The 22,945-nt window shown below is 40.1% G+C and overlaps 1 protein-coding gene across 2 annotated transcripts in view; it reads left to right on the top strand.

Annotated features, from left to right (window-relative positions):
• The window catches only part of HS3ST5 (heparan sulfate-glucosamine 3-sulfotransferase 5), a 268,868-nt gene that overhangs the window by 164,683 nt on the left and 81,240 nt on the right, over positions 1-22,945 (top strand). The window lies entirely within an intron of this gene.

The raw sequence follows: 22,945 nt of genomic DNA, 5'->3' as shown, positions 1-22,945 counted from the left end.
ACACTAACGTGCTTTCGGTTATCCAACTTTCGGTCCTCCCACCCCGTGGGTTATACATCTGCCATCTCATCAGCCTTTGGAAAGCACTGCTCGGCATGACATGGCACCCATGCACACAGATACACCGCCTCTCAGAAACCCCAGGTGGTTCTCCCATAGGGGGTCCTCCCTCCTCTCTGGGCTTCTCAAACATTCTAAAAAAATGAGTTTAAAGTGCCACTTGTTCCTCCGTCTCAGTGTTCCCATATAGAAACCTTCCCCGCTGACGCCGAGCCTTATTTCCTGAACACAGAGAGCCTTTGTCCTTGTTGTCCTATCTGAAACAACTTTCCCAAATCCTCCTTCCTGGTTTTAATTCTGCTTTTCCTCCAAGACCTAAGTCAAGTTCCACCTACATTACAAAATCGTGCCGATTTTCCATCCCAATTATGTCCTTCCTTCCAGACTGCCATAGAACTTGTGGTTATACCCCACTCTGACATTTGACACCTTGTGTTGTGTATGACTTTGTCTCTCCTTATGCATGTGCCCTGTGTCCTCAGGGTAACTAGCTATTTCTGGAAAGGTGGGATCTGTTGCATTTTTTATACCAGAATCCAGGGTGAGGAGAAGTGGGCATGTAACGAGCTGCTCTGAGAGAGCAAGGCGACAAAGCAAGATGGTTAAGAACACAGATCTGCAGCTAGACTGCCAGAGGCTGAGTTTGAGTTCCTGTTCAGCCAGCTAGTAACTGACTGTGGCAAGGTTCTTTTTTTTTTTTTTCTTTTTTTTTAAAGATTTTATTTATTTATTTGACAGGGAGAGACACAGTGAGAGAAGGAACACAAGCAGAGGGAGTGGGAGAGGGAGAAGCAGGCTTCCCGCAGAGCAGGGAGCCCCATGCGGGGCTCGATCCCAGGACCCTGGGACCATGACCTGAGCCGAAGGCAGATGCTTAACGACTGAGCCACCCCGGCGCCCCTGTGTGGCAAGGTTCTTACAAAAACTTTCTGTGCCTCAATTTCCTTATCTCTAAAATGGGAATAATTAATACATCCATCCCCTTGAGTTATGGTAAAGTTTAAATTAGTTAAATAAAAAGTGCTTAGCGTAGTCTAATGCTTATTGAATGCTCAAAAATTGTTACCTACTAATTAGTGTATACATGTAATAGTCCATCTCAGTTAAGTTTTTCAATAATGTCATAAGATAGATCACATTATTCCCATTCTAAAAAGAATAAATCTGTGACCCTGAGAGGTCAGGTCATTGCCCAAAATCACACGAAGAGGCAGAATGAGAGTCAAGTTGTCTGACCTTAAACCCTGGGTTGTTTCACACTGCACATTGCCTCACACACCATTTACTGTTGCTAACGATGAAATGTATAGCTTAAACCAAATTATGCTGAGATTTCACTAGATTTGACCTTGGAAAATCTTTTCAATGTGCAATGTTTTAGTTAGCTGTAAAAACTTTTTTTATGGGCTAATCCAAATGCGGTGGAATCATGATTACCTTTTTTTGTTTGTTTGTTTGTTTGTTTGTCTGTTTGGTTTGACTCGGAGGCCAAAATTCAGCTCAACAAATATTTCTGTTCCCAGGCACTGAAGAAGGATAGAGAAAATACCAAATGGGTAGTTTTGCCCTAGAGTGTTTTATAATCTAGGTGACTAAAGTCAGGGAAACACAAAGCAGAAACACCTCGCACGTTTTTAAACCTTTCTTTCCTAGGTCCCTTTGAGACCGGCTCTTCCATGCTCCCTTCCTCACCCCATGTCATAATATGGTCTGGACACAGTACCACTGCCTACAAAAATAACACTTTGGGGTTTGGCCGAATGTGCCATTCAAGAGTCAACTCTAACATGTATAAGCTTTTAAATCATTGTATTCTATCTGAAATTATTTGGGAGAATTTTTAAAAAGCCCTGTTGAACTTGGCAGACTAGCCCCTCTTGGAGTATCTTTATTTTCTAGGAAATGAAGTCTGGTTCTTGTCACTGCCAAAATTCCTTGGCTGCTGCTACTTCTTTTGTGCATCTATAGTCCTTAGCACTGTGCTGGGGTATAGTAGATGACTGATAAATCCTTGGTTCAATGAACTGTTGTCACCCAAGTGATAACGTTAATGTACTCAGCTCTCCTGGCCCACCACTGGATTGCAGAGTAACTTCAGAGATCCTCTATAGACCTAAGGGAACTACCTCTAGGTGAAGACTCCCCAAGAGGAGATTGGAAGGACTAACATTTTTGAACACTTACCTTATTCCAGGTTTTTTACTTTACATATACCATTTCATTTAATCATCAAGGTAACCCTGTGAAGTAGGTATTGTTATCCCCCCATTTACCAACAAGGAAGCTAAAATTCAAGGTTTAACCAATATATTTAAAAATCACACAACTGGTGAGACGGAATTTCTAACACAAGTCTAATCCAAAGACCAACAAATGATGAAGTAGTAACGGGGACGAAGTGAGCCCAAATTCAGAGTCAGGAGGGAGATACTCTCTTCGGACACTCATGTCAAGTGACTCAGCCACATCAGATAGCCTCTTCATGCCTGTTTCCTCATCTCGTGTCACCTTATGAAGATCAAAATATTTCGTTTGTAAAATGGCTTTGAAATTATCGTTGATACTATAAACATAAGTTCTAGTTAATGGGTCTGGTAAAAACAGACACCGAAACAGTTTAGAAGCCCCCCAAGTCGTTTGATATGCATAGCAGGTAATAGGAGGAAGGTAGAGGCAATGAAAGAAAGCAGAGGCCAAAAACAAGCAAATGCCACCATGCCTATGGAGGGATTTTGGAAGCAGATCTAGAAAAGACTGCTCTAGTACTCGTGTCAATCCAATGCTGTGCACTTATCAGTTACTAAGTGGCGCTTACACATATAATATGTCACATCATGTTTTAAAGTGTAGATATAATGGCCAGAATCACTAAACCAAGGACTGAATAGAGGATAAAACAGTGGAAATGAGGACTGTTGCATAAGGAGCTGTATACCTGTGTAAAGAATGGTTGTTTGGCAGGCTACTCATCTGAAGGATTAAGAGTAATGCTGCCCTTAACCACTTGGTTCTCAAGGTGCGTGTGTACATGAAACACCCCAGGGGCCTTTGTGGGAACTGGAGTGCTGCTTCTTGAAGCGATCTGTCCAAAAGTTTTTCAGAGCAACTAATGGCACTTCAAGTTGTGGCTGATGTCTGGTTTTGACCTTGTAAATGTTAAGGGAAGTAATGTATTTGATGAGTTTTAAGCATGTGCTTCAGTTAAGTTACTGTGCTAGTAGAAACAGCTTAGTCTTATGAACTGTGGGGTGCTTTCCATTCTTTCGCGTTTAATTGCATTCCTACTGAGTTTAGATAATAAGTCATTAATCTCAGCATCTGATCTAATCCATGATGTAAGAAAGTTACCCATATTTCTTCTTTCCATTTGTTGACATGGTAAGTTCCAGAAAGCACCTACCAGATTTTTTTAAATTGTATTTTAACCTCAGCGACAATAGGCAACCTAACTGATATTTTAAACAATATTCAAGAAGTCAAAGAGAAATTAAGAAACCACTTCTGTTAAGGGTCTTTTGTTAAAACCTGCCTGGAGAAGGCCTCCACTGCTGAGATGGAGAATCTGTGACCAGTCGCTCAGTTTCATCTAACCAATTTTAACTACCAAATATTTCTAAAAACATAGGCCTATGACAATAACACATTTAACTTTTTTTAAGTAGCTGCCTTACTATTTGAAGTTTATCATTATTGTTCACTGTTGAACATCTTGATGATAGAATGGGTTGCCAGAATAATGATTGGAGTAATCACAGCAAAGAGTGACTAATTTGGGGAACATTTTTAGAGCACAGTCTTAAGTTATAAAGGTATTTTGTACACTATAAGTCATTATACAAATATTATTTATAAGAATAATATTTATAATATCAAATTATGTTTGTCTGCAAAGTAGTGAAATATAATGGAGGAAAATTTTCCTACTTTTACTTAAAAAATATTAATGAACATGGGTTCTTTAATACAGAACAGGATAGTACCTGAGAGAAGACTCATAAGAATTATAATATCTACTGTAACAGAGTGCTTGTTCTGTGCTACACACTCTATTTTCACTTTGAGTCTTCAAAATGTCCCTGCAAGATTTTGTTTTCTTCATACACCCACTTATACAATTGGGGCTCAGATCCTTTAATAAATAGATTAGTCAACTAGTAAATGGTAGTGCCCCAAGTTAAACCCAGATGTTTTAGATTCCTATACTCATACTCTTTAACTATTAGGGAAGCCATTTTCCTCCATAAACAATAGGAAGTAAGGAGTCAAAAAGAAAAGCTTTCAAAACAAAAATGATAATCGTAGCTATCATTTATTTAACGTGCCAGGTGTGGGGGTAGGTGCCACAGGGTGCCCTTAAAGTCACTGACCTCATTAACAGCTCAAAAGGGGTTCATTCATCTCAGGTTTTTCAAGTGAATTGGATATTGATATTTTCATTTGCCTTGTGAGAATTTTAGAATTCAAAGGCATTGAGTGACTGATCCAAGATGGCATGCCGGGTAAGCAGCAGAATGGAGTTGCCAACCCAGGTCTTGATGAGTTCCAAAATCCATATTCTTTCTGCAGAATATTATAAGCTAAAATATATTTCTGATTTATAAAATAAAGCCTCTGCACTGCTGCATACTTACCGTTTTTTCTCTGAATTTATTCTTAGAATGATTTTAATTTTGTTTAGAAGTTACTGAGTTTTCTGTTGGTAAGGAACTTTCAGAAAATGAGTATTAATTCAATGAATATGCACTACTTTGTGTTTATCCCAATGGTGCCCAAGTTTACATTAAAGTCATATTCTAACATTATTAAATCTCATGTGCTCAGCTTATATTTCATAATCTAGAATTTCACTAAGAACTTAAAGATGGAAACAGATTTATTAGGTGCGGGAAAACTGCCTCGCATACAGAAGTTGCTGCTCTGGAATACCACAAGTTACCAGCACAACTGAGTAGCTTTCATGCTAATCTTGCAAGAAGCATAGAGAGGCATTTTGCATTCATTCATTAAACAAGTGTCTACTGATTGCTAACTATTTTCATACCTTCATGCTAGGGAGATTGGCAGATAATAAGAACACAAACACCCCTACCCTTAAAGAGTTTTACAAATTAAGTAGGGAGAAAAGACATGGAAACCGTTAAGCAATGAAAACTGAAGTTAAGCCATATTGCAACACTGAAATAAATCATTTTAATACAAAAAAATAAAAACAATGAGTGTTCCAGTTTCATGGCTGGAGGTGCTGACTATGAGTTGAAGTAGTGAAAAAGGCTTCACAGAAGGAAGGCAACTGGCTAGGCAGAGAGGATGGATGGTACCTGCCAGGCAGGCGCTATGGTAGAAGTGGCCCAGCAGCAGGTGCATTTATTATCTCACAGGTTTGTGCAGGGGAACTGGAAAAGATGAGATTAGAAAAGGAGGTGAGGCCAGACAGTCAAAGGCTTTGATTCTAGCTAAAGACTCTGGCCTTTGGCCTCCAGGTGGTGGGGACTCATTGAAAATTTTTGAGCAGAAGAATGACATAATTAAAAGAGCACTTTAAAAAAGATTAATTTGGCAGGAGTAGGCAAGATGGATTGGTAGAAAGAGAACAGGAACAGGGAAACTACCACAATAATTCAGTCCTGAGGTGATGAAGTTCTAGACAGAAGTGACAGCGGGATAGAGGGAAAGAATAAATGCAAGAAATAGTGCAAAGAAAGACAGGAGAGAAGGTGATGATGGGATGTGGGAGAGAAAGACACAAAATATACTAACTTTGCATTCTGTTTGGGAACTTTTATAGTTTACAAAGTATATAGAGTTCTTTGACATTGTACATAATATTCATGGTCTGAGATGCCATTGGATGGCAGGACCATCTTGCTTTTATTCACTGTAGCATTTCTTTTAGCAAAATCTGCAGTGAAGTCCTGATTTTCAAGAGAAAATGAATACAATTATAAAAATGCCTGGGAGAATAATTGTAGCTTTATGTTGTGCTACTACTTCCGTAACTACCAGCAATAATGACAGCAGTTATAGGATGGAAGTATAATTAGATGAGTAATGAAAACTCGACCCCCAAAATTCCAGTATCTTAGTTCAGCTGTTGTATTTTTTTTACCAATTGACTTTCAAAAGTCACTAATTGATTGTCCAGAGTACATTATTTTCACAAATATATTAATATGATTCTCTAGTAGTTTAGAGTTTATTTGGTGCTTTCCTGCTAGGATTAATTACATTGTCTTCGAAATGTCCATGTATAATAATTGTTTTACTTTACAAATGGAAAAACTGAGCCATAAAGAAAGTGAATTAATGATTTATCCAGAGTGGTGTGAGAGCTCAAGAATCTATCTTACCTGTGGGCCCAGTGGACTAGAGAGAGAAAATAAAACTAGAAAGACATCAACAATCTTTTTAGTTATCTAGGTTTAGTGAAATACCCGGTGCCAGGCAAATGTAGCTTTCTTGCCTAGAACACACACACACACACACACACACACACTCCATTGCATTACAATGATATAGAGTAGTTACTTCAAAAAGCAAGTGTCATTTTAATATTACTTAGATGCTGTTTTTAATGCCTCAAGTAAAATGTATTGTAGCTTCTAATATTAATTCATTCCCCACTTAGAATTGTTAAAAATATTTATGATCTGGTATAGAGCAAAGCATTTTGTTATCCATTTTCTTCAGCTTTGATATAAAAGCATTCTTCAGCTGTTTTCTAGGGACGAATGTTGTCAAAGTTTGATGGTAATTTATGTTGTCAGTCCATTAAGTTGATTTTATGGCAGCCAACACAACTATTGTCCATTTATGAGAAACCCGAGGACTACTCTGGGTCTCCACAAAGGCCATTTGATACCTGCCCTCTCATATGGCTGACCTTGAGGGGAGTTGACTTTGGTAATTTATGGGGAACACCATCTAGGAATACCTATTTGCAAGATTCACTGTCATTTAGTGCTAAATGATCATTGCTGAGTCCAGAGACAATCTGAGCTCCTGACAGAGCAATCCCATAAAAAATATTGCCTACCCACCCAGGTGTCCTTTCCAATTATCTGGAGTAGAAATTAATACTTTTAAAAGCTGCTAGTTTTTGAAAGGTTATTACAATTTATTCCAACGGTTTCCTTTGCACATTATGATGAATTAGTTTATTACACCATTATTTTCCATGTCAGCTTTTTAGAAGATTGAACCATAATGTTGAAACATTAGTGTGAATGGCAAACATACTACTTTACAGCTGAGTAATATATTTCTTTGAGAAAAATGTGCTCAGTTTTTAATAACAGGTAATTTTATGTTTATGCTCCCTAATGCTGTTGTCAGGTGTTATTTATTTCTGCTTGGTAAGAACTGGAGAACTTTCTTTTAAAATGTTAATGGGGGGGTTGGACAGATTTTAGAGTAATAGTAAGAATATACTACTTAAAATTAGAAAATATAAATTGCAAGTGTTTTTTCCTGAAAGCTAATATGTTCTAAGGTTTTCTTGACACCAGTTTAATATATGATGACTTCCAGGGAGAATGATACTACTCTCAATTTTTTTCCTTAAATACAGTTGGCGGGAAGAGATCTTTTTGTTCATTTTTCTAAGGTCTTAATGACTTCCAAGTTTTTCTTTAATAAAACTTCTTTATCTTAAATGATTTATTGCTTCATAAATCATTTAGTGATGTTCTATCATTTACAGGTGTTTTGTAAATATTAATTAACACTATGATGGAGATTTATTTTTTTCAGTCATTCTCTATTATATATTAACTAAAATAGTAAAGAAGTATAGGTGATTTCCTATTTACCAGGTACTTAAAAAATACTCATTGTACCTGTCTGTGACAAAGATTGATGAGAAATATTCTAAAGAGTGCTCAATGTACTATATTTTTATTCATAGAGCAAATATATTTTAATGCTTATCATATGCCAGGCATTACACAACTGTGCATAGTTGGGACATAGCCAGGACAACAGTTTAGAAATTCAGTCTTTTTTATTTCTATTACAATTATTTTTATCCCTATAGTTTTGTTTTTTTTTAAAATACAACTCCACAAAAATTCTGAATCTTGAGTAAACTGAGCGTGTAAGCAAATTCAGTAACAACTTGGAAGTTTTATGTTTGCTACCTCCAATCCAACAAATGCTTGCCAAAGGAAATACTGGGGTTTTTTTTGTTTTCTCATCAAACACATTTGTTTCTTTAGCAAACGTTCTCAATATTGAAGTATTTATTTTTGTTGACATGACTGAAGCAAATGTTAGTTTTAGCAGAATTAAGATTCATAACATTCATAAGTTTTCCCCATTGTGCCTGAGAATTTCTTGATAATGTAGGAGATGGGTGACAGGAAGTGTTCTAAGTTTCTCCATTTGGGGGGAAAGGGGTGTGATTTTTGCTGAAGTATAACATACATGCAGAAAAAAGATGCACATATAATAAGTGTACAGCTCAACGGATTGTCACAAAATGAACATACCTGTGTAATCAGCACTCAAAGCAAGAGACAGAAATCATCAGCATTTCAACATTTCCCCTTCCAGTTGATCACTCTCCAGCACCCCCACCCCCTAACTGTTCTTCCTACTATTGACATCATACATTAGGTTAGACAGGTTTTTGAAATTTGTATATAATAAAATCATGATAAAATTATGACTTCTTTTGTTCAGCATCATGTTTTTGAGATTCATCCACATCGTTGTATGTAGGTGTACTTCGTTTTCATCACTACATGGTATATTCCATATTTTTATTTGCCCAGTCTACTACTGATGTTCACTAGATTGATTCCAGCATGGGGTTATTGCAAAAAAAAAAACCTGCTGTGTTAGCATTTCCATCTATATCATTTGGTGAAAAATAATAGCATTTCGATTGGGTATATTTCTTGGAGTATTGGACTGGGCCTCAGGATATGTATAGGTTCAGCTTTCATAGATACTACCAACCAGTTTTCCTGAGTCCTGGCAATGTTTTACACTTCCTAGTTATTTTCCTTTGGACCTTAAGCTTAAAAATACTTGGGAAGATTTGGAGTAAATAATTTCTAGGTTTCTATCAGGCCTGAAGTACTGTAATTCAGTACTTGTTACAAAGGAGAACATTGGCATAGATTTTCACAAAAGGCAGATAATGAGAATCTGCTATTTGGTTTTCCATTATATTTCTCAGTTTGCATTTGCATCTGGATTTGACTGTTAATGAACCTAGCATTCACATTTTATGCTAAATAATGAAATTACAGTATCTGGTGCAGAAAAGCTGGAAAGTTTTCTGGTTTACTCAGTCATATTCTTCCATGTATATAGCATATTTCTTGCCGGGCTGATGGTAGTAACTGGCCAAATGCAAAACAGTACCACTCTTCTTCAGCATTCCTGGTTATTTTCACTGGAGTAAAGTAGCACAGGGATTGTGAGGCTGTATCTCTTGTGGTATTTTACACGAAGCAAGTATTCCATACATTTTGTTGGACACATCCATTTTGTTGGATGGAGTTTTTTTTGTTGTGGGGGAGGATTTGGGGGTTTCATACAATCTTGGCTCTGCCAACTGACTTCGGCCAAATTGTTTATCTCTCTTAGCCTTATTTTCTTCATCTGTAATGTGGAGAAAATAATGGCTCCTGCCCCATAGGTCTCTGTGAGAACAAAGTGACCACGCAGGTGAAGCTCTTTGCACAGTGCCCGCACACGGTACTCAGTAACTGTTGGGTGTTGTTGCTGTTTACTTGTTTGTTTTTCTTTTTTCTTTTTCTTTTTTATTATGTTCCATTTGTTTTTTAATTTTAAGATGGGTATTCTTTCAACTTCTGTCTAAAGATAGTAAAGATTCTTTTGCTTATACTTTCAGAAAAGTAGACAGACATGCTACTAGCGTAAGTCAATTAGAACTTGACAACTGGATTTTATCCTTTCTCCTATTAATGTTTCCACAAGTATTTTTGAGTTCCGACACAAGACCCAGTTGCTCCACCACAAACAGGTGAGACCCCACCCCTGGGCACGCAAAGCTGACATGACTTGCAAGGTAAAGTGCAGTTGGACAGTTCAAGTGCAGTCAGACACGGCATAAATGGGAAGTTCAGACGGTACCGATTGCACAGCAGGGCACTTCGCTCCAGGAAGGCTTTCTGGAGGAAGTGACCCTCCACTTACAGCTGACAGATGCACAGCAGCTGACCAGCTAAGGGAGGAATAAGAATTACTGGGACAAGAGCATACCAGGCAGTGGAAACAGCATTAGAGGACTGGAAGATTTTCAGAAAGACTGAAACTGAGAAGGCTAAGTAGGAGGAAAAGAAAAGGAAATGTGTCAGGAAGAAAGAGGTTCGTTTAAAAAAGGCAAGGAGGAACCAGTCCATCAAGGCCATATGAACTGGTCTTTGGACTTTGGACGTTATCGTGAGGGTAAGGAGAAGCTATTGAATGGTTTTAAATTTGAGTGTCAGACCAGACTTTGATTTTGACTATCAAGATCAGATTTGTATATTAGAAACACCATTGTTGGTACACAGTGAAGAATGGATTGGATGAGAACAGGACAGGAGGCAGAGGAAGACCAGTTAGGAGGTCGAGAGAGGGAACAGGCTAGAGGGTAGCTGTGGTGTGAGGTCTCCACAGTAGGAACAGGGAGAAGAGAATGGATACAAAGTACCACACTTGGAAATCTAGGATCATCCCCATATTCCTGGCTTGGACAATGGGATGGATAGTCATGGTATTAGGGAAGGAGGTGGGGGTGGAAGATGGATGTGTTCCACTGGGGCCTGTGAAGATTGAAGTGCCTGTGTTATCTAAGTGCCAGAGGCCAGTAAGTACTGAATAAATATCTTTGAGTTCAGGAGAGAAGTCTTAAAGGAAGGTATAACTAACATGGGTAATTCCAACAGCCAGGAACATAAGGCAGGATGCTTCAGCAGGGTTTATAGAGAGAAGAGAATGGCCTAGAACAGAGAGACCTGAGGAAAAGCCATTACATAAGATAGAGATGGAAGAAGAGGCACCTCAAGGGGCACTGAGAAATAAGAGCCACAGAGGTGGTAGGAAGATGTGAAGAGTGTGGGTATCATGATGACTGATAGGATAAAATGTTTCCAGAAGAAGGGAGTGAATGGTCAGTAGTGTCAGATACTGCCAAGGGTGTGAAATAAGCTGGGTATTGAGAAGTGTAACCACCAGATTTAGTAACAAGTAGATGTGTGGAAACTTTGCTAGGAAGAGGCTGGCTTTGAGCCAGTTAGGGTGCAAATAATAAATGGAAACGTAACTAAGAGTTGATGGACTTTCAGATGAATATATTACTAAATAGCATGTTACATGGCTATATTAGTAAGACCGTTGAACTAAGACCTGTTAAATATAGATTTTAAGACTTAAATACCAGAACTACAAAATACAACAACTCCAAAATACATGCAACTTTCGATCATGCTTTTTTTTCTTAATGGGTCTGTGTCAGTGGTTTGACATTTACCTTTGAATTCTAGAAATGTTCTGTAGAAGAATCTGAATTTTATGCCCTAATAGAATTGTTAGAAATTGGCCTCTTAATGAAACTCAGCTGCAAATTCTAAAGAAACAGGAATGAACAGGGTGAGGAAGAAATTCTCTTTGGATAAGTTCTTTTTGAACACTTTTTGTTAATGTTGGAAAGAATAGGATATGAAAGCACAGCATAGAGGAATTCCAAGTGGAAAACCAGCTCCCTTGCATGTACATATATGCAGAGTCCAACTCAGAGAGAGGATGAACTCCTGGAGGAAAAGGCAGTGATTCATTATTGTGAGTTAAGAGGGGACATGTTATAAATCACAAGCAGGAAAAGCACAGTTCTGTTTTCCCTGCTCTGTTCCACTGTTGAAAATTAATTTTCCTCAGGATTTTTTTTTTTTTTTCCTGGTGGCTGTTATTTACAGTATTGTCCACCCAGACCAGCTCATTCATTTACATGGGCAGCTCTTGTTGGGGCACCAGGGTAAAGCATAGCACATTAGTTCAGGGGGTTCTAGGAACTCTAGGTGGATGAAGGGTGTGTTTATCCTCACATTTCACATCAAGCCCAGTTTAGTACGTGAGATTCGTGTTTAAAGAGCTTTGGGGTATGTGCTATGGTGAGCGCTGTGACTTGTGTAAGACTGATGAGTCACAGACCTGTACCCCTGAAACAAATAATACATTATATGTTAACAAAAAATAAATAAATAAAATTGGGAATCAAAAAATAAATAAATAAAATTGGGGGAAAAAATAAAGAGCTTTGGAAAGATTAATGTTTGGGGAATTTTCCTTTTAAAAATACCTAAGGTCACTTTGGTGTGTGATACAATCGGACCTTTCACGGACGTGACACCTTCTCCCAGTGGCTCTGTCACTTAGAGGGCAGACCTCAGGAGCCGGCCGTTGTGTGGAGCCGTTGGCCTGGGGCGTGGCAGGGCCGGGAAGGGTGCCCTTCACCCATCTCCCACCTCCCCGGTCTGAGCACGTGGAGCAGGCAGGCACTGGACGGGGGGCCCCAGTATACTCTGGCCTCATTTATTCGCCAGAGACCCAGCCCTGTGAGGGAACACTAGAATGATGTCCATTTTACCATGAGGGAAGTCAGAGCCTGAGAAATTAAGTAATTTACCCGAGTATACAACAAATAATAAGAGCTGGATTCAAACCCAGATTCTTCCACAGTGGCCTAATGGAACTAAAGAGTAGTATTTTTGTTTGGTGTCATTCGGTTTGGTTTGGTTGGTTGTTTTCTTTTTTTTTTCTCTTGGTTTGTTTTTTGTTTTCCAAGTTGCTGAATAGAGTCCACTGGGTTGAGTAACGGAAGATACATGATTTTGCCTTCTAATTCCACCACAGCTTCACTTTGCTATCCTATCCTTTTTTTCTTTATTCTTTATATGTATTTATATCCTATTTCTATCATTGTGAGCCACTTATCATTGAAAAGAGGATGACAAAGGAGATACTTTATTAAGTCACATGATAAAGCATTATTAAAATTTAGTATCATAATAAAATAAAGCATAATAAATCAAGTCAAATATATTAGGGTTAAGCACGAGAGGTATTATTCCACGAAATAATTAGCATAAATTCATTCAACAAATACTTCTTGAGCGCCTACTACTCTCTAGGGGCTCCCCTGTGTGCTGGGTCAACAGCAGTGAACAAAACAGATGGCCTGCCCTCCTGGAGCTGTCATTCTAGGTTGGGCTGGAGGAGTTAGGGAGGCAGACAGTTATTACATATGTAAAAGGGTAGCAGGGTGTGAGAAAGCAAAGTTAAGTGGGTAGGGGGTGCCAAGGGTGGGAGGAAAAGGGTGGGTTCTTATGCATGCAGTCAGGGGAGACTTTTCAGGTGAGATTTTGTTTGACAGAGGCCACAGGGAGCAAACCCTGGCCACCTGTGGGTGAAGTGCGTCTTAGGAAGAGGAAGCCTGACCAACAAATGCCTGAGATAAGAACTCACTAAGTGTTTATGTGCCCCTCTCCCTGTTTTCCCCGAAGGAAGGAGACCAGTGTAGCCAGAAGAGAGTAGGACAGGGGAAGGGAGAATGGCAAGCTCCTAAGTCAGATAGGCAGGGTAATGGGACAGGGTGGTCTATTTTGTAGGGCCCTATAAGCCACTTCAGTCAGATTCAAATACAGTAAGCAAGTCACATTTGCAAGTAATATTGCTTTAATGCATCCAATCCAAGTTTTACCAGTTTGCCCCTCTTTTGTGTTTCTTTTTAGTTATAAATAGTTATAAATAGTTCCAATTGGATTATCTGTCCTGAATCCAAAAAGAACAGATCAGAAATTAAGCAAGCTCTCCCTCCCTTCTCCTCCCTCAGAGCAGGAAGCAATAACTGGTCATAGAGTTCTCTGTTCACTGCAAAAGGTCAGAGCCAGCCAAGAGATGAACCGTTCCAGATATAGCCCTTAATATGCGGATCTTTCCATCCCTGCCCTTCACCTCACCCTGCTTCATTAATAGACTAAGGTCCAAGACCCAAGCCTCCAGCAGCTGGGTTTGCCTTTGCTTCGGCCCAGTTGCCTGAGCCAGAAATTAAAATGCCCTGACAACCATCCTGACCTTGTGTGCACTCCCTCCCCTTTGGTCCCCTGGGTAATTCCTTACTGCTCACTGTTGCCCACTTGAAGGGATCTGAACAGCAAAGAGCTGAAGGCAAAATAATCTTGACCTTCCCAGGTCTTAGCTTCCTCATTTGCAAAATGGGTCTGATCTTACCCCGTCTGCAGGATTGTTGGGAGTCTGACATAGCAGCTATTAACAAAGTGATGATGGCTGATTCTAGTTGAGTCCTTGATCTGATAGAATAAAAAGAGAGAAGAAAAGTGGGTCCCAGAAACTTGAAATAGAAGAAACAGAGGTGAAAATTACTTAAGTTTTGTACTAGCCTTGTAGTTTTAGTGTTTTGCTGCTTCTACTGTATCTGGCTGAGCACAGAAGAGTTAACTAGTGAGTGAGATAAGACAGAATAAACAGTCCAAGACAAAAGCTTGATGTCTCCATCGATGTGATGTGATGGAGTCTGCCCAGTTGAGAACATGAATATGAAGATGAACATCAGATAATTCCTGCCATCCAGAGAGGACAGAGTTTTCAACTGTGGGGTGGGAAGGGTGATTATGTCAATGAAAATATAGAGACAGACATCATTTGGAAAATTAGGAAGTGCAACAGAATTCCAATAGAAAATATAAGTATTCCAACCTCTCGTCACTTAATGGAAGATTGTTGAACATTATTCAGTAGAGCTAACTGGGCAGACTCAGAGGCCAGGGCCTAGAACTCCCCCACCACCCAGAGACCATACTCAAGAAGGTACATATCAGCTGTAAGTACTCTGAGAAAGTCTAGAGTAGGAGCCAAAGCCTGATATCTAAGTGACAGCAGTCCCCATGTTACCACTAACATAAACATTGGGCAATAAGGTATGTTTTGATGGACAGGTTAAATAGAGCAACTGGAAATATTCAAGCAAATTCATAGGGCCTCAACCATTGGCTGGGGGTCAGAGACAAGACTTCTACTCCTTGTAAAGTGGAACAAGAGGGGTTAGGGGAGACTAGAACTAACATGGGGCAACTAAGGAGTGTCGAAATTATAAGGCAGTTTCCCAGGCAGAATCAGTAAAACTGTGATCCAATAAATCAAGACAAGGCAGAAGCTTTGAAATCACAATCAAAAGCCCAGGCCAAAGTGCTTAGCAACAAAGGGGCACAGGATACTGAGCTCCTACATCCCTCCTGGCTGAGATGGGGACTCACCCGCATTTGCGAGTTGGGCCACGTGAAGAAGTGGGTAGAGGCAGACAAGAGAGCTAGTGCTAGCCCCTCCCACCTGACAGAGTCTCCGAAAAATCCATTTCAGCCTCCAGATCTCCTTGAGCTGCAAGATGAAATTCTGAGAAGATAAGGAAAGTAAATCTGTAAGTTGCATGCCTGTGAGTTTCAAGCCCTTCCTTCTTTCTAAAAATCAGTTCTTCCTTAGCTCATGAGGTGACAGAATTATTTTTCACTTTCTAAAATTTCAACTCTAACTGGATTTCAATGAAAAATGATTTCCTTAAAAACTTAAAATTCTGGAGTTGAAAGTAAACATTAAGACTGTAGGTGTTTTAATCACAGTTCCTGAAGTCTTAGAGTGATGTTTACCGGGTAGATGTGTACGCTGAGAGACACGCAATTGGGTGCTTGCAAAAACTGATTATTTTTCTTTAAAAATACAACCTTTTGTGCTAACATTGACAATTGAGACCAAAGTTTTCTTTTGGGTAAATTAAGGAACATAAATTTGAACTTGCCAGCTTACAGTTTACCCAGCCACAGAAAATAGGATCTAAAAGTGGAGCGGAATGTGTTGAATTGGAAAAGAATGACCTTATAAATACTGGCACAAGAACTTACGTTTTTCTATTTTAATTTACAGTTTGCAAAGTGTTGATATAATTTTCTACATTTTACATAATTTGATTATAAGTGTCTTCTTGCAAAGGGTCTTTAAGTATATTGGAATTTATTGGGCAAATGCTTGTTCAGGAGCAAATGGTTATTCATCTACTTATTGCTTCCAGAGAGAGGTTGTGCTGGTTCATTTAGGTGACTGGTATCCTGTCCACCAGAAAGCTAATCAACAAGATGGCCAGTTACATTCATGAGTATTTCTTTTAGAGGCATTTCGTTTCAATCCCACAGATGGTAGCTGCAGCCCATTAGTTTGTGAGCCAAGCTTTTCCGGGTCCTATTGTACTTAGCAAAATTGCTATTGCAGCAACACGATTATTCCAAATTCAGTGAGACTCAGCAGAGCTAAAACAAAGCTATGTCATAACAATTTAATCCCAGCTCACCTTCCCCTTTACTGGATAAACAACCAAACACCTGCTGAATTCTGTTCCACATAATGAGAACATCTGAGCAACAAAGATCAAAGAACTCTGACATCTGATCTTAAAACCAATACAGTGGAACCCCTTTTTGGAAAATATTTTTATTACATGGTTTCAGATAGCTATTCTGTGGGTCAAATTATAGTACCCAAAATAAACAATACCAAAAAATCCTGACTGGACATGGTCAATTTGTAAGGCCTATACCCTCACCAAAAACATTTTTAGGTGTTTCATGCTATCTAAATCAGCCTTCATTTGAATGACTTGAAAAATGGTCACTTAAAATTTATCGGGGCAAGAGAATATGTGTTTTCTGCTTTAAAAAAGCAGTAAAAAAAATGCAAGACGAAAAGCTATTAAGGATGTTTATCTTTCCAGTTACACTAGAATCTCCACTTTCAAAAACAAGCAAAATACTTTGAGCTTTGCAAATATCCCACACACAAGTTTTCCAATATAATTCACCTAAGACACATCAAGTGTCCCTTCTGGGTTTTTTTCTCCATACTTATAATGAATAAATAAATATGGTCACAAATAACAATGCTTTCTTCCAGGGTTTTTTTTTTTTTTTCTTTTAAAGATTTATTTATTGATTTGAGAGAGAGAGCATGAGCAAGGGGAGAAACAAAAGGAAAGGGGGGGAAGCGGAGAGCCCTAAGCTGGGCTCCATCTCACAACCTTGGGATGATGACCTGATCCAAGACCAAGAACCATACACTTAACTAACTGGCTGAGCCACCCAGGCACCCCTCTTCCAGGGTTTTAATGTAATTACTGAATACATCTCTCCCACTCAGGTGCTGCCTTCTTCTGTGGGTCTTTTTTTATTGCACTGCACACTATAGAATGCAAGCCCCCTTACCTTCTCCTAGTGAACCCAAATGGCTGTAACCCTCCATATTCTTTATAAAACCTTTCCTGAATGAACATGAAATGGACTTTCTACTCCCGTCCTCCATATAGGTCCAATTACAGCTTTCCCCAGGTTCTCTACTCTGTAAAGGGTCCTCGTATAATTTCTTATGTATGAAGTAAATACTTATTTTGAGGTACTCAGTCAGAAGGGCTCCTAGATCTCCACACATTTGCTTATGAGATTGCCTGTCTTAGAAAACTTTAGGAAGGCAAACACAGAACAACAGTCACGCTGTACCTGGAGCCGAATGGAGCTGAATGATGTTTTTACGTTAATGGTTGTGTGGACTGGGCTATGTGACATCTAGATCTGCGTGAATCCTGTGGTGTGTGTGGACATCCAAAGCAGCTCATTGTATTGGAATTATTGTTAAATTAATTCTACTAGGCTAATAATAATGAGCAAAAGGCTAGTTTTCAACAAGAGTAATTGATGGCAGCCAAGAAAAACATAATTAGCCATTCCCTACTCCCTGAAGAATAAATATTCTAGTCTCCAAAATAACCCTGGGCCCACAGTAGAACATCCTCCTGGCACGAGAAGTCTCCTATCTCTTTTAGCCAATGTGTTCCTCTAGGCGACAAAGGAGAACTGTATTTTAAGCCTGTCTCTGTTTGATACTGGAGGGTGCAGAAGTACCAGGATTTTGAAGAATGCTTTAACTCATTTGGGACTACCTTTGAATTGTTGATAAAAATGGAACTTTTTTACACATAATTTCAGGATGGTGATATACCCCAGATACTAAACTCCTGTCGACCTAAGAATTTATGTCTGGAAAAATGACTTTGTGGTACCTAGAACTAAAATTCCAAATTCCAATTACTCTAGAAGTGATGCTTTTATTTGTTCTTACATAAAATCATTCTGAAATTATGATGTCATGCACAGGGACAAAGGAGGATATATTTGCTGTGACAAAGAGAACCCAAGCAACAGAAGCTTAGATACACTATGAGGTTTATTTCTCACCATCCTAACAATTTGGAGTGACCAGTCCAGGTTGGTAGGGTGACTCTGTTCCCATAGGTCATTCCAAGACCCAAGTTCCTTCATGTTGTTTTCAACCATCTTCATCTTCATAATTGAAGCTGCTAATACTCCTGCCCATGGAGAAGCAGAAATGAAGTGTAAGCAACTTTCTTTTAAATAAGTGATTTGGAAGTGGCACCTATCACTTCTATTCACATTCTGTTAGTGAGATACCAGTCATATGGCCACATCTAGTGGCAAGGAAGGCTGGAAAACAGTCTGTGGAGTCCTCACCCAAGTGTCCCTGGGTAGCCAAATCTCGACGTGCTTTCAGAGTCCCACCCAATCTTTGCATCCAGCAAAGTTGTGCACAACTTTTTCCATTAGGACCAGAGATATTTGCCATTTTTTGGTGACCTCTAAACAAACAGTCAAGTTGTCTGGCTCTACCCACAGACCCTCTTTATGTGGTGTTGATGTAGGATTGGGACAACTACAATGACTTCTCCCACTCAGAAAAGAAATAAGGCATCCCTGGTCCATACCAGTGCTGAAATGCTAAGGCAGGAACTTCAGAGATTCCCTACCCTACTAGACTTGTCCCCTTGGGTAGACCCTGGAGGGCCCACTTAAACATCAACCTCCATGGCCTCTGATGTTTCCCTCTGGGTGATCCTTCCTTGTCCGTTATTCTCCTTAGCCACATCTGAGCTGAGATAGAATACCTTCTTTGGGGTCCAGTTTAGGGATCAAATGATCCCAGTCTTTCATCAGCCAGATTTCTGCTTTCTCTAATAATACGATTCTCTCAAAATTTAGTCATGTTAGGCCAGTCTCTGACATAAGAGAAGGACAAAGTTGGTTACTTTTTTGTTCTGTTTTGTTTTAAAGAGTAGTTGCTCTTTCATAACGCTCACAGTTTACTATCTCAGATATCCTATTTAGCCATCTTAGTAGTTGGTCATCAGGATAAGGCTCTACTATAAAGGAATGCTTCTTGTAGAACTATGGTTTAAAGAGGGGCACCTGGGTGGCTCAGTTGTTAAGCGCCTGCCTTCGGCTCAGGTCATAATCCCAGGGTCCTGGGATCGAGCCCCCGCATCAGGCTCCCTGCTCAGTGGGAAGCCTGCTGCTCCCTTTCCCACTCCCCCTGCTTGTGTTCCCTCTCTCGCTGTGTCTCTCTCTGTCAAATAAATAAATAAAATCTTTTAAAAAAATAAATTAAAAAAAAGAGTTACATACAGAAGCAGCTGGATTAAATTATTTTTGTCATTTCTAATGGAAATGCTGTGGACCATCTTATTTCCAAATCAGACATCCCTTCTATTGAAAATGATGAGGCTTTGGTAGCCAATGTCTAATAATTCACTTCAGTGCAACCTTAAGATGTACCTTCCCTTCAGTTGTTCTTTGGTTTAAAGGTGATGAGGCATAATGATAACTCAGTTAAGGTCACTGTCTACAAATTCTTTAAATTCAGCTATGGTGAGTACAACGCTATTGTCAGAAATGGTCAGCCCAGAGCAGAGGGCTGTGACTTAGAGGCACAAATCCTGTGCCTGCTGAAGAAAGCCAGGGCCCTCCCATGGCACACCCAGATGAGCACTCCCTCACACATGCAACTTCCCAGGCAGCATGAGACTGACCTCTCACTTCTGCATCTGCTGTCATCGTTTGCTTTGGTGTCCTTGACCCTGCCTGCTGCACATTCTTGGGCCCTCCCATTTGACATCTACTGTTTGGACAGCGGTCATTTCCTATCCCTATAAACCATGCTGGCCCCTCTCTCCAGTCTCCCTCCTAATCAGGCAGGCTCTGGGTCTCCCTGTGAGCATTCTCATCTTTCCTAGTCTCTGACTTGGCAACCTGCCTTTCCAAACCTAGTATTATCATTTCATTTCAGCCTTGCCTGAAACCAGGGTCCACGTAGGCCAGGCCTACAGTGGGGACCACCACACATAACACTGGAGATGAAACTAGAAGCACACTAAGTCATTTTGAGAAAGAATCTTCCATTATAAAGAAACTCTATTCCTGGAAAGAAGGTGAAAGGTCAATATGAAGCATTGTTTTGTGTTGTATTATTTTGTTTTGTATTGTTTGGTTTTAGTGAGACAGTCTTTGGACTGTGTGTGAGCCAAGACTGGAAGGTGCTCTCAGGAACAACCTAGAAGTACAAAGCCAAACTCTGGGTCTAGAACTTAAAGGAACATGGACAGAATACCAGAACCAGAACATAGTTTGTATGGAAGGTATGAGATCGGATTCAAAGCCAAGATTCTCAGGGTAAACAATGAGGGATGTAAAAAGTGAAGGGTAAGTCAGGGACAAAGATGAACAGAACGAGGAGCTGGGGTGGGGAAGAGGTAAGCAGGGAGAGTAATGTCCATAATCGTCAGTTGAGCATGTTTGAAAGGAGCAGACTGTATGGGCACAGGTGAGACTTCACCTGCTAAAGGCTCGCACTCTTCAGTTCAGGTCCTGATTAACAACAGAGTGTGAGCCAGAGAGACTCAGATCCTGCTGGACAACTATTTTATGTCAGGCACGGTGATAGGAGCTATTCAAAGGTTGCTCATTTGATTCTTTTGAATTGTTTGAATTCTTTTGACACCACTTTGAAGTGTCAACTTAGCATTTTCTAGGTGAGGAAACCAAAGCATGGGTCAGATCCCACAGCTAGTAAGAAGCCCCACTAAGATTGGTGCCCAGATCTACCCTACGCCAAAGGCTTTGCCTTTTCCATCGAGCAGGGGTTAAAACATGTTTAAAATGGTCCATGGATTTTCTGGGCCTGCCACATTCAGGTTCCATTTCTCCACTTGCGTACTGTAGATGTGTTGAAACAAAGGGGCAATTACATTACATTAGAAAATTACATTAATAATGTCACCATCTAGGGGCGTCTGGGTGGCTCAGATGGTTAAGCGTCTGCCTTCTGCTCAGGTCATGATCCCAGGGTCCTGGGATCAAGTCCCGCATCGGGCTCCCTGCTAGGTGGGAAGCCTGCTTCTCCCTCTTCCTCTGCCTCTGACTCTCTCTCTGTCTCTCTGACTCTCATGAATTAAAAAAAAAAAAAATAATTAAAAAATAATGTCATCATCTCATTAAATGTATTGGTCTAAGGTCATCCAAAAGCGGTGAGAGGTCTGCAGTTGTACCCTGCCGGTGTTTGGGAGCACTGCATGCTTGTCTTTGTATTATCCAAAACAGAATGAACATCTTGCAGCTTCAAAACACAGGACAGCAGTCTTCCTGACACTTGAGTCATCTATCTTGTCAGGAGCAGTTCTGTGCCAGTCAGCTCAGGCCACAGAGTGCAGGGGAGCGAACACACTGTCCCTGGGAACACCTCAAGTACATCTGCATTGCCTGCCAAACTCTGGCATTGGAACAGCAATGACACTATACACCAAATCACCTTCTCTTCTGCCTTGGACATGGAAACAGTTCCTAAGAGAAACACAAATCTAGAAGAGGAGCGAGGTGATGACTATACACAGTAATCTCCCACTGAATGCAACGTATGTGTTATAACAACGATAACCACTGTTCTGCCATCAGACATTTATGGACTGCTTATTACATGCTGGGTATTGTTCTAGGTGCTGTATGGATAGTAACTCATTTAATCTTTACAACAGTCTTAGGAAGTAAGTCCTGTTATTATGCCACTATCAAGGGTGAAGAAACTAAGGCATAGACCTGGTAAGTAACTTGCCCAAGACCACATACCAAGTTTTGACGTTTTAGCCACTTTTCAGCAGCTACTAAAGTGATGCTCCTTGTTTGAAGGAACTGATGAGGAGACAGGTGTACTGAGGGACAGCTACTTTAGAATTAGTGCAGGGAGAAGAGTGATCTCTGGAAACTAACACAGTTAGCCAGCATGGGTTAATTCCCTACACTCCTCCATTTGGCCACTGTCCCCCCCGCATCTCTCCTGCTCCAAAAACCTGACAGTTTTTCTCTGTGAATATATTTAGGAGACAAATCTGTGATCATGAGACAGGAAATGATGAATGAGGTGGGAGGATAACTTTTACCTAAAAACAGTTCAAAGGAAATGATACCATTCTGTGCAGCCCTCATCTGTCCCCCTTCCTTGTCCCCTGTAAACAGATAGACATCTAGGAAAGCCTTGACTTGGGATGATTCTTTGCATGGAGTTCATAAGACAAGATCACTTAAATGGCGTTATCTTAGCACCGCTTCTGAGACATTGAAATAGTTTTATTATACAGAAGAGTTTTCCGTAATGGCATTTACCGCGATGTGATTTCACCTGCAAGGGCAAAAAAATGTATCAGGCTTATCAGCGATATAATTATTCATCTTGGCAAATGTTTTTCAAAAACGGCCATGGTAAAATTCCCTTTGCCTCCCAAGGTGTGCATTATCGTCACCCACCTGCAGTTCCTGCCCCCACCACCCTCCCCCCCACCTCTGCCAGCTCCTCTATCTCCCATGACACATGACCACATTCAGCACTTCCACGTGGAGCAGATTCTATGGAATTAAGGTCGATGGCATTCCTTTCTGATGTTATTCCATTTGACCAGTTCCTTTCTTTGGTTGCCAGGCCC

The sequence above is a fragment of the Mirounga angustirostris genome, unplaced genomic scaffold (genome assembly GCF_029215605.1).
Source record: "Mirounga angustirostris isolate CCGP_5_RB_7025 unplaced genomic scaffold, mMirAng1.0.hap1 SCAF_8, whole genome shotgun sequence".
Taxonomy (NCBI): Eukaryota; Metazoa; Chordata; class Mammalia; order Carnivora; family Phocidae; genus Mirounga; species Mirounga angustirostris.
This window is presented reverse-complemented; position numbering and strand designations above follow the sequence as displayed.